The sequence below is a fragment of the Martes martes genome (genome assembly GCF_963455335.1).
Source record: "Martes martes genome assembly, chromosome: 14".
NCBI classification, from domain to species: domain Eukaryota; kingdom Metazoa; phylum Chordata; class Mammalia; order Carnivora; family Mustelidae; genus Martes; species Martes martes.
In genome coordinates, this window is record NC_137902.1 from 39,515,867 (window position 1) to 39,530,990 (window position 15,124).

The 15,124-nt window shown below is 43.8% G+C and overlaps 1 protein-coding gene across 4 annotated transcripts in view; it reads left to right on the top strand.

Annotated features, from left to right (window-relative positions):
* Positions 1 to 15,124, top strand: part of NCOA4 (nuclear receptor coactivator 4) — a 65,259-nt gene that overhangs the window by 30,685 nt on the left and 19,450 nt on the right. The window contains exon 1 of one of the 4 annotated variants that reach the window (XM_080822880.1): positions 12,588 to 12,662. The exons of 2 other annotated variants lie outside the window; for them this stretch is intronic. The gene's annotated coding sequence lies outside the window, so the exon portion shown is untranslated. Of the gene's footprint in view, positions 1 to 12,587; positions 12,663 to 15,124 lie in introns of those variants that run through there. One more of the 4 variants, XM_080822878.1, reaches the window with a different exon arrangement.

Here is a 15,124-nt window from a genome sequence, read left to right on the forward strand (position 1 = left end):
TTGACTACCCTACCCTGTAACATGGTGGAGAAGGCCCAGATAGCCAAGTGGGATGTCAAATGGGACCTGGGCACACCAGAAAGCGCATATAAAAACTTTTGAAATCAGAATTAAGTCTGTAGTTTAAGTTATACTATTACACAACTGTGCCAATGTCAAGTTTTTGGGTTTTGAAAATGTGCTATGATTATTTAAGAGAGTATCACTAGGAGAAGCTGGTGAATAGTACACAGGAACCCGCTGTACAGTTTTTGCAACTGCTTGTGAGTCTTAAATTATTTCAAGAGAAAAAGTTGTTTAAGAAGTGGGAATATGGGGCCCCCGGCTGGCTCCGTCAGAAGATCATGTGACTCTTGATCTGGGGGTCGTAAGTTGGAGTCCCACATTGGGTGTAGAGATTACTTAAATAAAGCTTTAAAAAAGTAAGAATAGGGCTCAAAGGCATGTAAACACAAAAAGAACAGAGCACTAAGAGAAGAAAGTAAGATGCAGAAAGAACAGTGTGCAAATGCCCTGTGAACTGGGTTCCACAAAGTATGCACATACCCATGTATGTGACTGAATCAGTGACAGCCACGAGTTCAATCTAGAGGAGCGGACAGACTGGGAGACAAGTGGAAGAGAGGCATGTGTGTGTGCATCTAAAATAAATTTTAAAATAAAGGGGAAAATAAGGCCCATTCAGTCTATAAAGAGGAAAGTTGAAATAGGAGCAGACATTGAAAATCAATCTGGCAGGTTTGGGTAGAGCTGGCTGCAAGACATCTGGGGAGGGCTGCTCCTTTTGTTTTTCTTTCTCCCCGCTCTCTGTGAGCAGCCCTCACCTCTGCTCACAACATTCTTTCCCTAGTACTCAGGCTCCTGGGGGTGGAAGGGCAGCGAGTGAAGGGGTGGGAAAGCAGAATCACCTTCCTGCCAGCACCTACTGGGTAGCAGATGAGCTCTTTCTAACCACAGCACAGATCTTTCTCCTGCTCTGAAGACCTGCATTAACCCAGCTGCGATTCTACCCTGTGTGGCTGCTCTCTGTCGGGCATTGTGCCAGTCAGGGGGAAGGACATCAACAGAAATAAGTTATGCTCACTGATTCACAGAGTTCTCAGCTATAAGCAACAGAACCTCCTCCAGTCTGTGTGAGCAGGAAAGGAATTTATTAAAGATAACGGGAAACTCACAGGCTTTGTGGAAGGCCCGAGATGCAGTTTGGCTCATGTGATAGATACCCCAAACCCCAGTCCAGTGGCTCCAGAAAGACCTCACTGTCACTAGTCCCAGTCACTGCACATTGGCCTCTAGAAACCCTTGTCCTAGGAGCTATCTAGCCACGTTTGTTCCTAGGTAAGTGGTTCCCATGCATGCTCTTTGAGGGAGTCCTGCTCGGTGGGTCTGATTGTGGAACCGAGGTAACATGTTCGTGACAAGGATACTAGCACAGCAAGTCCTAGCCTCTACCTATCTGTAATGGGACTCAGACCCTAGGAAATTCTTCAAACTTGGTGTTTCAAAAGAAACCGAGGGGGTACAAACCATGAAAAATATGCCCTTGACTTCCAGGAACTTAGAGTTGATGTGGTTTAAACATACACAGGCAAAAGCAGAAGTGTGCAGGGGCCTGTGGTCTTTTTAGTGAGTGGGGAGGCAGGCCTTCGAGGAAGCAGGAGAGTACCCCGAGCAGTGTCAGTGGGTGGTAAGACTGACTTTAGGGCTGGTAGAGGATAGCACTGGAGAGGATCACTGTGGTCTGCTCTGAAGATCCCAGAGAGCCAACTGGTTAAGAGGCCTGTGCTCTCCTCTGTGGGTAGAGGAAAACCCAGGGTGGAATTTGAGGCACTGTAGCAAGCTGTGGAGGGAGAACAATTAGGGACAAAATGGTGTGGTAGGTTGAATTGTGTTCAATCCAAAATTCATATGTTGAAGTCCTAAGCCCTAATACCTCAGAATGTGACTCTATTGAAGATAGGGTCTTTATTTATTTTTTAAAAGATTTACTTTTTTATTTGAGAGAGCGAGAGAAAGCATGTACATAGTGGGGGGAGGTGCAGAGGGAGAGAGAGAACCTCAAGCAGACTTACCACTAAGCATGGAGCCCAAAGCCCCAAGCCCGAAGCCCCGTCTCAGGACTCTGAGATCATGACCTGAGCCGAAATGAAGAGTCGGAGGCTTAACAGAGCCACCCAGGCAACCCTGGATATAGGGTCTTTAAAGAGGTGGTTGAGGGTAAAACAAGGATGAGCCCTAATCTAGGCTGACTGGTGTCCTTTTGAAGAGAGTAGGAAGCAGATGGCCATAGAGGAAATAGCATGTGAAGACTCAGGGAGCAGAAGGCCGTCTGCAAACCAAGGAGAGAACCTCAGAAGGAACCAATCATGCCGACACCTGAATCTCAGACTTCTGGCCTTCAGAACTGTGAAAATTTCTGTTGTTTCAGCCCCCCAGTCTGGGATATTTGGTTATGGCAGCCTGAGAAAACTCATGCAGATGGTAAGCCCCTCAAAAATACCAGGAGGCTCTGCTTGTTGCTGCCCCTTAAAAGCCATCCTGGGCATCATGGGAGCAAGCAGGGTTTTTTTGGAAGATCATTGTTCTACAAAGGGAAGGAAGACTTGCTTGATGCTTTGTGCTTGAAGGCTTGCTTCTCAAGATTCAAGAAGAGTTCTATGAAGTTCGAGCTGTGGAGGCTGGGTTTGGGACATTCCCACTCTCTCAGAATAGACTCCAAGAGCAGTGCGCTGGTGGCTGTGCTGAGCTGACCCACTGAGCTATTCTTACACCTTCCTGAAGTCCAGCTTGGGCAGGCTGCGTGATTGGCATCTGTGAGTCATGTGCCCAGTCATCTACACAGCACAGGATGAAAGCTCAGGAAAGCAGTTCAGTTCTCTGCTCTTTCAAATCAAGAGCAAATGAGGGGTGTCATGACAAAAGTAAACGTATAATTGGGGTGGAGACCTGATTTGTGAACAATGAAAGCATCTAAAAACATAGTTTCTTGTAGGTAGTCAACCTTCTGTAAACACTGAATGTGTTCTTGGTGAGTTGTCTTTCTGAGTAGTGCCACATAGGTGGTTGCCCTCTCTTGTGTAAGTTTGGTGTGACTTTCCCGGGTGCGTGGCCTGTAAAGATTCCTGCTCATCACGATGGCAGGTAAACTGATGTATCCTGCCGTGTTTCATTTCATGATACATAGTGATCATTTGCTCATGGCATTTCACATTCTTTTACCTCCTTGGTTTACCAGGTTTTTGTTTGTTTGTTTTGTTTTATTTTGTTTTGTTTTCTTGAATCAGCATGTTCTCAACTAGCCCTGTTCTTGGACATTTGGGTTGGTTGTTTGGTTCGTTTTACATTTTCCCACTGCAGCAGGTATTGTTGAGGATACCATACCCCTTCACTATACCATCCTTCTTAGAATCAAGTCCTCAAGGTGAAAAGGTGAAGTCAAATGTTGTAAACAGTTTTAAGAAGTTGGAGATGCACTATCACATCCCTCTCTAATTGCTCTAACATAAACCATCCTTGTGCATTTCACTTCCCATACATACCTCTATTTCCCTCTGGGTATTAGAACTTAAATAATTATTCTTGTTATTTCATTATGGTTCTGTTTTATCAATGTACTTACCTTTTTTGTGTTATCAGTAAGTTGAACTTTTTCATGTGTTCACTCTTCATTTCTATTTGGGTCCATGCATGTGCGTGAAATGCCCCTTTATTTCCTTTGTCATTTTTCTACTAGGATGTTTTTCTTTTTCCCACTGATATTTAGAAATAAAGTCTTCATATGATGAAATTGTTCTCCAAATTTGGTCATTGCTTTTTAATTTTGTTAACAGACTCACAACTTCCACATACTCAAACTTATTTCTTTTATTTTTCTTTTCTACTCAGAATAAGACAAATATTTACCTGTATTTCCTGTGATGAATTCATGATCTTACTGTAAAAATTTAGCCTTTGGATCCTTTTAGAATTTATTTCATTGTGGGAACTAAAGTAGAAGGTTAGTTTTGTTTCTTCCCAAATAGTCTACCACTTGTTGTAATACCATTTATTGAATGATCAATCTGTACAGATTTCTAAGACTAGATTTATTTTATATAATCTTTTATATATACTTATATTTTCTGGGTTTTCTATTTCTGTTACCTGTGTCTTTCTATCCTTGTATCAGTAGCACACTACTTCAAGAAGTATTCATAATTAATTTTAGACATCTTACGGAACAAGCATCCTCAGCCCATCTTCCTTTTCAAAAGGTTCCTGTAAATTCTTACATTAAAGTCTGTTTATCTAGCTTACTCATCTCAAAATGTTGACAAAAGCAACTTGATGCTTTTCTTTGTCCTACAGATCCAGTTTCAGCCTAGATGAACTGATATATACATGCAGCCCTCAAGATGCCTTAATCATCTGGAAATGAGGTTCTTAGCCTCATGGTCCGGGAACTTGGACTAACCCAGTTACCCCATCAAGGCTCCTATTGTGTTTTCTTTGTCTCTGTATCTTTATCAGTGTTTTATCATCTTCCTGAAAGTCCCATTACTGCCTTCTTTCTTTCTTTTTTTAAAGATTTTATTTATTTATTTGTGAGAGGGCAAGTGAGAAAAAGAGAGCATGAGCAGGGGGGCAGGGGAGAGGGAGAAGCAGAGTCCCTGCTGAGCAGGGAGCCCAAAGCAGAACTTGATCCCATGACCCTGGGATCATGACTCGAGTGGAAGGCAGACGCTCAACTGACTGACCAACCCAGGCCCCCACTGTCTCATTTCTATCCTTTAAATTATACATACTGTGAAAGAGCAGCTTAAAATCACCTATCCACAAGGCTTTCTAGAATATCCTCTGTAATAAAATAGCACACTCTCATTGCTCTGTGACTTGGGACTCACATTTAGCTCTTTTCCCAGTTCATTTCAAGTATTATGTGTAGGTCTTGTTCGTTTGCTAGATTACCTAAGGGAAGAAGGTCTACCTTTAAACCACCTGCCTCAGTCCAGCAGGGATCCTGGTACAGGACATTCACTCAGTGATTACCATCTGAATTCACTGGTTCTCCTTCTCAGCCCTGTTTACCATTACATAATGTTCTGGGCAGCCTCTGGGTTTTGGCCTCGTTTGTGATTTTATGCAGTGCTCAGTGCCCTACCTAATAAGAATGTGCATGTGATTTATCTAATGGTAGGTCCTGCTTCTCAATTTGTTATATTATTGCTTCCTGATAGATGTAACCTGTTGGCAGATGAAGGCCTTTGCATCTACATGAGAAGGAGGGTTAGGGCAGATATAGGAATGGAGTAAAATGAGGAACTTGGATATGCCATTTATATAAGACAGTATTTCTCAACCCTTGCTGTTTAAGAATTTCATGGAGGAAAAAAAAAAAGAAATTTGTGGAGGGTTTTTGAAACTTAGCAATGCTCAGGCCCCATCCCAGACCAGGTAAATCAGAATCTCTGGGGTAGGAGTTGCATGCACATTTAATAGCTTCGTGATCAACTCCTACATGCAGCCAGGGTTGAAAACCATCCATGATTCCAAAGCAGTACTTCTCAAACTTAAATGTGCATGCAGACCTTCTGGGAATCTTGTTAAAATACAGGTTCTGATTCTGTGGGCCTGGAGTGGGAGTGATGTCCCAGATGGCCTCAGGGGGTGCTGATGCTCCTACTTCTTCCAGCACACTTGGATCACTAAGGATCTAATCTCACCCTTGGTTGAATATTTGAACCACTTGGGGAGTTTTCTGAAAATATGACAGGCTGGACCCTATGCTCAGAGATTCCAATTTCACTGTTCTGGGGTGGGACCTAGGTGTAAATTTGAAAATACTCAAAATGTTTTACATGTGCATTTGGGGTTCAGAACCAAAGCCAAGTCAAGAAATGAAGGATTTCTCCAGTGATAATCCAACAGAAAAAAACAGAACAAAAAACTTGGCCCCAGGCACCCATCAGCTCATAACAGCTGTCTGATTGAAGAAGAAGGCCTTATTTTTTCTTGAAATGTCTGTTCTGAAACAAAACTTGGAAGGATTTAAACTTGCTTTAAGAAAGTATGATCAGTGGTATGGACTGGACATTACCTGAATTTAGCTGTGGGTGAACTCGGAAGCATTTTCTTAGACACCTTTTATATTGATGAGATGGCCCTTCTCTGAGAGAGGGGCAGGTGGCAAGGGCTGTCCTATGTTATATGACTTGGGGACTCCACTGACCTTGCCACAGTGCCGCATGTATTATTTTAGAATGCAAGGATCTTGGTGGAGTATTCCACTTGGAGTGGAATACTAAGGTTTGTGAGGAGTGTTTTTGTGGCCAAGATGGAATTAACTGTTGCTACAAGGAAGTCTCAAGCTAGTAGGGTCAGTAGGGGATTTCAGCTCTGTTGGGCTGCTCTCTGAGGAGTAGCTACTCCCTTCTTTAAAACCCATCCTGAAGGGGGTTTAGTTTTTCAGTGGTATTTCTTTCTTTTTTTTTAAATTTGTGGTAAGATATATAAAACATAAAATTTACCATTTTAACCATTTTCAGATGTAAAATTTGGTGGCATTAAGTACATTCACATTGCTGTGTAACTATCTCCAGAACTTTTTCATCTTCCCAAACTGAAACTCCGTACTCATTAAACAACTGTCTGTTCCCTCCTCACCCAGTCTCCAGCAACCCCCATTCTACTCTGTCTCTATGAATTTGACAACCTTAGGTACCTCATATAGGTGCTATCTTACATTATTTGTCCTTTTGTGACTGGCTCATTTCAAGGTCGTGTCCTCAAGGATCATCCGTGTTGGAGCATGCCTCAGAATTTCCTTCCTTTTTGAGGCTGAATACTGTTCCATACATTTGGGTTGCTTCTACCCCAGGATGACTTCCTTTATGTAGATTTTGAAACTTGATAAATATTTTATTATTAAATACCAATATCCAGATGGGTTGTGCTCAGGATAGGAAATCATACCCAATCATCTAAAGGTATTCTAGAAGTTAGCCAGTGTCACCTCAGCTTTGGCTTGTGGCCATTTGCAAGAACAGAAGCGGCGGTGAGCACAGTGGAGGGATTGGGTGTGAAGGTACAGAGGATGTCTGTAGTGTGCTTTACACTCTAAACCCTGTGTTGCTTCACTGCTCAGTTTAAGTCAAGTCAGCACAAAAGTTGTGTAGATGTTTTCTGCTGGATTACCGTGGACACCAAAGGTCTAGTGCTTGGGGTGATAACACAGAGTGTACTCAAATTGTGGCCCTAATTGTCCTGTTTCCTCAGCGGCTGTGTCCATAAGAGCCACTTTCCACACCCCTCCCCACCCCCAAGTCCATGTGTTGTCTTCATGCCAGTCTCGGCCTATAGCGTATTGCAGGAACAGGAGCTGCTCTGATGACAGAAGCATTGGCACAAATAGCATTTCCCAAACTTGCCCAATCACAGACAGAGCTGGGAGATTTGATGAAATACAAATTTCTGGGGCACATCCCAAAGCCTACTGAATCAGAATCTATGGGGCAAAGAAATGGAATTTTAACAAGTGCCTCAGAGAGACTTATGGCACTACCAGTGAGTAGAGGGATGGAGCGCTTGACTTAAACACCTGAGTGCTACAGATTTTAAGTGTCGGGAATATTCCAGAAATATGTATTGAGTGTGCCCCCCATGCTAAGTGCTTAACGGGACAAGAAGGATAATGGATTGGGAGGCTGGCTGGTTGGCTGTCTGGCTGGTGGAAGCAGGTTTCCAGGTATTGCCTTGGTGGGGCCACCACCTATTACAGCTGAAACTTGGTTTTGTGGTTCCAGAAATCTGACATTGTCTTTGTATAAAGTGTCAGTGTGGCTCTGAGGTGCGATTTATTGGACCAAATTAAGGGCTTGTGAAATGTTCCTCTCTGATCTAAGAGTGCATCTTCAAAGAGGCCAATGCATCCATGTCCCCTGGATTTGTCACTCCCCCACCCTGGTCAGTGCCACATCATCACAGCTATGTCAACACAACCCTCTTCAGGGTTCCCATGGAACTAGTATAGAAAAGAATGAAGTGAGAAGAGCCCCAATGCTCGAGTCAGAGTAACTGGGTCTGATTCTTCATTCTCTTCTATACCAGTTGTGTGACCCTGATAAGTTTCTTAATCTCTCTGAGCCTTGGTTTACTCACTGTAAAATAAGGATAATCAGGTGAATATGAAAATTAAATGAGATTTTAAATATAAATTAATTAACTCAAATATGTAATGCCTTCTCTCTGCAAGTTCGGAACCTGAGTCAGTAACTGACATCTAGTCTGGGCTCACGGTGCCCCCCCTCTTTCCTGCCACATTGCCTGTCCGTCCCATTTAGCACACTGCTCCACACAGAGGAAATAATGTGCACTTCTCCCTACTGTTCAGAGCCAACTCCTTTGCCCTGTAATTGTTTCACAGCCTACTGAATTTTTCTCATGAACTTTAAAAAATTTTTTATTTTATTTTTTTGCCATAGCAAAATAGAGGGTTTGATTACATTTTGTCTGGGAGAATTTTTTGACTTATTGCATTTTCTGTCCAGATCTCAAGCTGCCCAGTGGTAGTCCAGCCTGAGGTTGGAGGCCCAGGCCCAGACTGCCCTGGTTTCCACACTGCCCAGGACACCCACCCCAGGAGCCCTGGGAAATCTTTTTCCATTTCTCATTATGGTTTCTACTCTTTGGGGAGAGTATTGAAATGTCCTCTTTTGTTAAAATAAATCAAGGGCCACATTTTGGAAGGAAACATTATCACAAAGGGCCCTGGGGATAGCTGTTTCTATGTATAATTCGGGGAAGGGCAATTTAAATCTGGGGTTTATGGGGTGTTTCTGGAGGGCGATGAGCCCTAAAATGGTTTACACCCTTGAATGTGTGGGTGGACTTTCCCAGGGAGATGATCCTCATGTAACAACACTCCAACCTGCCTTGAAGGTTGACTTGCTTCAAGCTTAGGCACTCCTTGCTTGCTGACCTAAGCCCCTTGGTTTGTAGCAGAACTAACCTACCTTCCTTGAGATTTTGCAGACCACTGACTGGCCTTGAGGAATGGAGGACCAGACTTTCCCAGGAGATAAGTCCTGACCACATTTGAAAACAGCTGCCACTGATGGCAGTAAGTCTATTCGGCATCATATCAATGTATGACAAGCCAACTGAGCCCCGGCTTCTCCTGCACATAGAGCTCTCTCATTGTTTCCCTGCTTTCCTGTTTACAACTCTCTGGCTTCACCTGGATGAGGAAGATGGTCTTTAGGACGTTAGTCCACCATCTTCCCAGGTGGCCAGCTTCTTGAATAAAGCAAACTTTCCTTTCCTACCATCACTTGTTTCTTGAGTATTTCGGAGCAGTTAAACCTGAGTTCGGAATTGGTTCTCTGTCTGATAACATCTAGTTTTCATCAGTTTCTTTCTGAGCTTCATGCACCTGGAGTGATTCTTTTTTTTAAATTTTTTAAAAAAATAATTTGAGAGAGTGAGCACACACATGCAAGATAGAGGAGGAGCAGGGGGGAGGGCAGGGGCCGAGTGGGGGAAGGTAGGGGGTGGGAGAGGGAGAAGCAGATCTCCTGCTGAGCAGAGAGCCCCATGAGACAACGTGGGGCTTGGTCCCAAGATCCTGGGATCATGAGCCAAAGGCAGAGCCACTTAGGTGCCCCACAACTGGTGGTTCTTTGTTCCTCCTGGCTGAGCCAGCTCCGGTCCTAACTGGCCTCCATGCCAGGGAGAGTTCCCTTCCCATATTCAAGCACCAGTACCGCTGGCAAATCCTGAGTAGGGAGGGCAAGAAGAGTCAGGCTGGAACAAGCTGACTGGCCGCACAGGAGCCCAGATCTGCTTCTGGGCCTGTCAGAACTTACTGCTGCCTTTCTGTGGATGCAGGGCAGGGTGGAATTTTGGAGTGATGCAAGGGATGGTCTATATGTTGATAGTTCAAGTTCTGTATGTTCAGGCCCAGGTTCCTGAAGGTGGCACTTCAATGTTTCCAGCCAAAGAGTGATCTTAAGTTGGTGAGGATCACCCCAGACAGCTGGAGTGTAGGCTGCTTCCATCACAGAGCTAGTCCTGGGGAGGCCAGGCATTCTATGCCTTCTAACAGGCCTCGATCTCATCTCAATGACAGCCCTGCTACACCTGTGTGCTAATGACAAAAACCAAGTGCCAGAAAATCTTAAGGAGGAGACCTGCAGCCATAAGGTGGTAGAACAGAATCACCCAGAAAGGACTTGTATTGTCAGTTGAATAGGTAATGTAATGTGCTTGTAATGGGCCCAGGGCTCCCAGCCTGAGAGGGCCCAGGCTTTCCCAGGCCAGGCCTCGTTCCTCTTTGGTCTCTAACAATCCATGATTGTGTAACCCTACCTACCAGCAAAAAAAGTTTTTGAACAAACACTTAAATCTGTGTATGCTTTTAGGTTATAAATTATTATGCATCAGTTTATAAATGTGTATGTGTTATAAATCATGCAAACACTGAAAGGAGACAAAAATAAATATGAATAAAAGTTATAATGGTTTTATAATGTATACTGCAGTAGATCATTGTATGTCTCCTACTTAGGGAACCACTGCTGCTTCTGTCACTTCTAATGTCTGCAGTCTTCTGCCCTGGTGTCCAGCTATCTGGAGAACAATCCAAAAAAAAGCATGTGTCTTCAAGATGAAATCAGATCCCTCATTTTCTTTGAGGTTTTCATGTTTATCCTTCCTTCCTTTTCTTCAGAAAGCATCCTCCATACTGTGTCCCACATATACCCTTGTGTTTGCTTGAGGTTAGGACAGGGTTTTTTTTGTTTGTTTTGTTTTGTTTTCCAAAGTAAGCTCTAGACACAATGTGGGGCTTGAACTCATGACCCCAAGAGCAAGAGGCCCATATTCTACCAACTGAGCCTGCTAGACACCCTAAAGTTAGGGCAGTTTAGATCAGATGGCCTGGGAGAAGCACCTCCAAGACCACACACATACTGACGGGGTATTAAAAGGCCGGGGATTCTGCCTTGTAGATGGAAATGGCTTGGGTGCAGGGCTCTAGTATCGTTTGCTGCATACAGACCACCCCCAAATGTCGGAACTTAGGTTTTGTGACAGTGGCAGTGTTGATCACCTCTTGCTGTTTCTGTGTTAGAGAATATTTGTTCACTCAACAGCTCTTTACTGAGTGCTTGGGCTAGGTAGTGATCAGAGCCTGGGGCTAAGCAATGAACCAGAGAAACAAGGTCTCTGCTGTCCTGGGGTTTAGAGTCAAATGTGTACGTGACAGATCACAAACAAGCAAACAGTCCTCTGTTGAACAATCTGTGGGCAATCGGTAAAGAGCTTTATTTTTCCTCTGCCCCTGAACCCGACCTGTTTAAACATGCTATGTAGACTAATTGAGCAATCTAGGCAGGCTCTTTAGCGTTTTGGTCCTAAGATAATTAAAAAGTGCTTTGGTCACTTTTAGTTACACAAAAGTATCAATCCAGAGTCTGTATCTGAACTGGAGAGGGGGATGAGAGAATTAAGGGTCAGGTACGTCTTGGCTTCTTCTGCCAGTGGCAGTGTTTAGGACGATTTTCTTCCTTTTGGGGCTTTTGTGGACTTCTCCAACATGCCTTGCTGCTCCCTCTTCTCAGCTTCCCTTCCACTACATGCTCTGACTGCCTTTTAGCATCTGTATTTAAACCCATGCTTCCCATTGCCCTCTGCAGAGATTGTCTTGCCCCTTGCCACTCTTGGGTGGGACCTACTTAGATGGTCTTTCACCTTGCTGGGAAACATGGAGAGCAGATAGCTGAGTACTGGGGACCTCTGTCAAAGCTGAGACAGAAAGATTCCTGTATGAATATCTGGTCACAAATAAAAAAGTTCTGATGTGGGTTATGTCACACTGTGCAAATTTTGAGAAAAGGTACAGAGTGGTGAAATGTGAAGAATGGTACAATGTGGTGCAAACGAACATATGCTTTGGAGTCAGATGTTGTGGCTTGGAATCTGGACTCTGACATTTGTTTATTAAAATTAAAAAAAAAGTTGTAGCTGAATATACAGGATGTAAATTTTACCACTTTAGCCATTTTTAAAATTTACAGTTGAGTGGAATTACATCCACATTGTTGTGCAACCATCACCTCGTCCATCTCCAGAACTTTCCATCATCGCAAACTGAAAGTTTATACTCATTATACAATAATTCCTCTCTCCCAGCCTGTGGCAACGACCAACGTGTTTCCTGTCTCTATAAATCTGACTTGCTCTAGGTACCCTCTGTAAGTGGAATCATACAGGATTTGTCCTTTTTTGTCTTCTGACATTTATTTTTGCAAGCATAGGTTAAAGCTAAAATCTATCTTATAAGGACATTTGTTGTGAGAGAATCACTTAGGATAATCCTTGGCACAGAGTGTGCCTGCAACAATTTTGCTTCACTTCATCTGATTTATTTAGAAAGGGTGGAAAAGGACACGGATATCGAGTGCCCGAAGGAGTGCGCGCCTGCGCTCTGTGCTCTCTAGAGGGCGGACAAGGGCTTTGCGCTGACCGGAGCGAATATCTCGCGAGACTGTCAGACGTGTGGCGTGAGGCGTGGGAGGAAGGCTGTGCTCTCGCGAGAACTCTTCCTTTCCGCCCCTTACTTGATCGGGCCGGTCTCTCTCCCACGAAGCTTCCACTCCGATCGCCAGGAGCTGCAGTTGGAGCTGGTAAGAACCGCAGTGGCTCCTGGGGCCTGCACGCCGCCTCCAGCCCTCAGGTCGAGGGCTAGTCCGGGGCGCCATGACCGCTTGCTTGCCGGGCATGGGCCTTCCCTTCCCGGCCGGTCTTTACCTCAACCCGTCCGGCCCCCCGGGGGAGGGGGGTCACCTGTTCTTGACTGTTGGCTGCTCTGAGCCTGTCCTCTCCCCAGCTCTTGACACTAGCTCTGCCAGGGGATCACCACCTTCTGCCCGCCCGCCTTCTCCCGGCCCCGGGAGTGACAGCTGCAAGGTTTAGCGTGCTCTCGCCAGGGCCTCATGGATGCGAAGAGGTCCCCGTTTTCCAGAACGGGCGCAGAGCATATCCATTCCCAAACTGTTGGGTGAAAACGCGAGGAAGATGATGTTTTTTTCGGCCGTCTATGTGCCAACACAGCGTTACCTACCCTCTCATGTAATACTCATGTAATACTCCCCACAATCCCGAGAGGTAGCTTGATTCTCTCCTTTTTTACAGAGAAGAGCAAGGTTTGCTTATTCCTTGATTCATCCCACCAGCGATCATTTATTCATTGCCTATGTGTTCGGCCTTTGTTGAGGCCACAGCAATGAAAAAAAAAAGGAGGGTACAACGCTTATTTTCGTGAAAGTAAATTCCTGTGGCGGGGTAACAGTAATATAAAACAGTCTTACGTGCCATGTGATGTAAGATGGGATGATGAGATCCAGGATGACAGCGGTCAGAGCTGTCAGATGGAAAAAGCAGCTTTTTCACAACACTGTTCTCCGGTGTTTTCTAATCAGGGTAAGGTTCACCATAGCATAACAGTATTTTGGATAGATTTATCTTTCCACCACCCGCTTGGTGATCTGGAAATGTGGTTGTAAGGACTCTTGAGTTATTTCCTGGGGTGAGGATGAGACAGGTAATCATGGTTGGCTCATTTCTGTACTGGGGTCCTTGCGTGACATTTCTGAACTTTAAAGACTGTCAGACCCTTTGAGGAAGACTTATGCAAATGCTACGGTGGCGGGGTGGGGGGGGGGTTGGTGCTTGTGCCTTGCGGCTTAGGGAAATTACTTGGTTTGCTCTTTGGAATGTTTGCTAGCTTGCCTATTTGTTAAGATAAGTGAGATAATAGATATAAGCTCTAGCCCAGTAATATTCCTTACGTTTTATTTTTCCTTCCCCCTCTTCTATGGGACTTTTATCCTTGGGTGGGCAGGGAAAATCCTAGGGGTTTAAAGTTTTGTGATATTTTGTGTCTAAATAAACCTCTACAATTACATTATTACTGTTGGACATATAGGTATTTAAAAAGTGGAAAAGCACAGTGAGCTATGTAAGGGAAGGAAAATGTGATTCTCAGATGGGGAGGAGATATCCTATTTTAGAATTACATAGGACAGGCCTAGCCACCCGATTTCAATCAGCTTAGCTGTGCCAGAATTTCAGGAACCTGTGGAGGGGCTTCAGAAAACTGCAGGATATTCTGATACATCCCTACCCCCATCTAAAAGTCTCTTGGCTCATGTTTTATAATAATTTCCTTCTGAGAGTAAGGGTTAGCATACTGGAAAACATTCAGAAACAGTCATCATTGCTGCTGGTGTATTTTTAACTCTCAGTGTCTTATTTCAAAGAATTAGTATGTTCTGCTGAATTTTTGGTGAATCAGTGGCACAAATTTTCCTCTAGGTAGGAAGTTCACCATTGTGCTCAGGGACTGTCATAAATATATATCAGTGTAGTCACTCAATAAATATTTGTTGAGTAAATACATGAAATCTTAGTACTGAAGTGATCCCTTTAACATGCATTGTGTGGCTAAGGACTTTAGACTCAGACCTGGGATTAAATCTTAGTTCCTCTACCTGGAAGCTTGTGATTATAGGTGATATATATTTAACTTCATTAAGCCTTAGGATCTTTATTTTTATTTTTATTTTCTTTTTAAAGATTTTATTTATTTATCTGACAGGGAGACAGATAACAAGTAGGCAGAGAGGCAGGCAGAGAGAGAGGAGGAAGCAGGCTCCCCTTGGAGCAGAGAGCCCAATGCTGTGCTTGATCCCAGGACCTTAGGATCATGACCTGAGCTGAAGGCAGAGGCTTTAACCCACTAAGCCACCCAGGTGCCCCTAGACTCTTTATTTTTAATGAATTGTGGTGATAATATGTACTTTAAATGTTTATGGGGACTAAGTGGAAAGTTTAAAAAAAGAAACCCTTGGCACATAGATGTATTAAATACTTACTGAATTCATTCAGAAAATATTTATTGAATACCTACTATAACAGTGAACAAAAAGACAAAGTTCCTTCCTGGGTAGAACTTACCTTCTAACATGTTTTCTGAAGTGGGGTCAGAAAATAAATGGTTTCTACATGTCAGATTATCATAAATACTATGGAATATATTTAAGGGGGAGTGTATGGAAGAAAGATTTATTTTGTATAGGATAGTGAG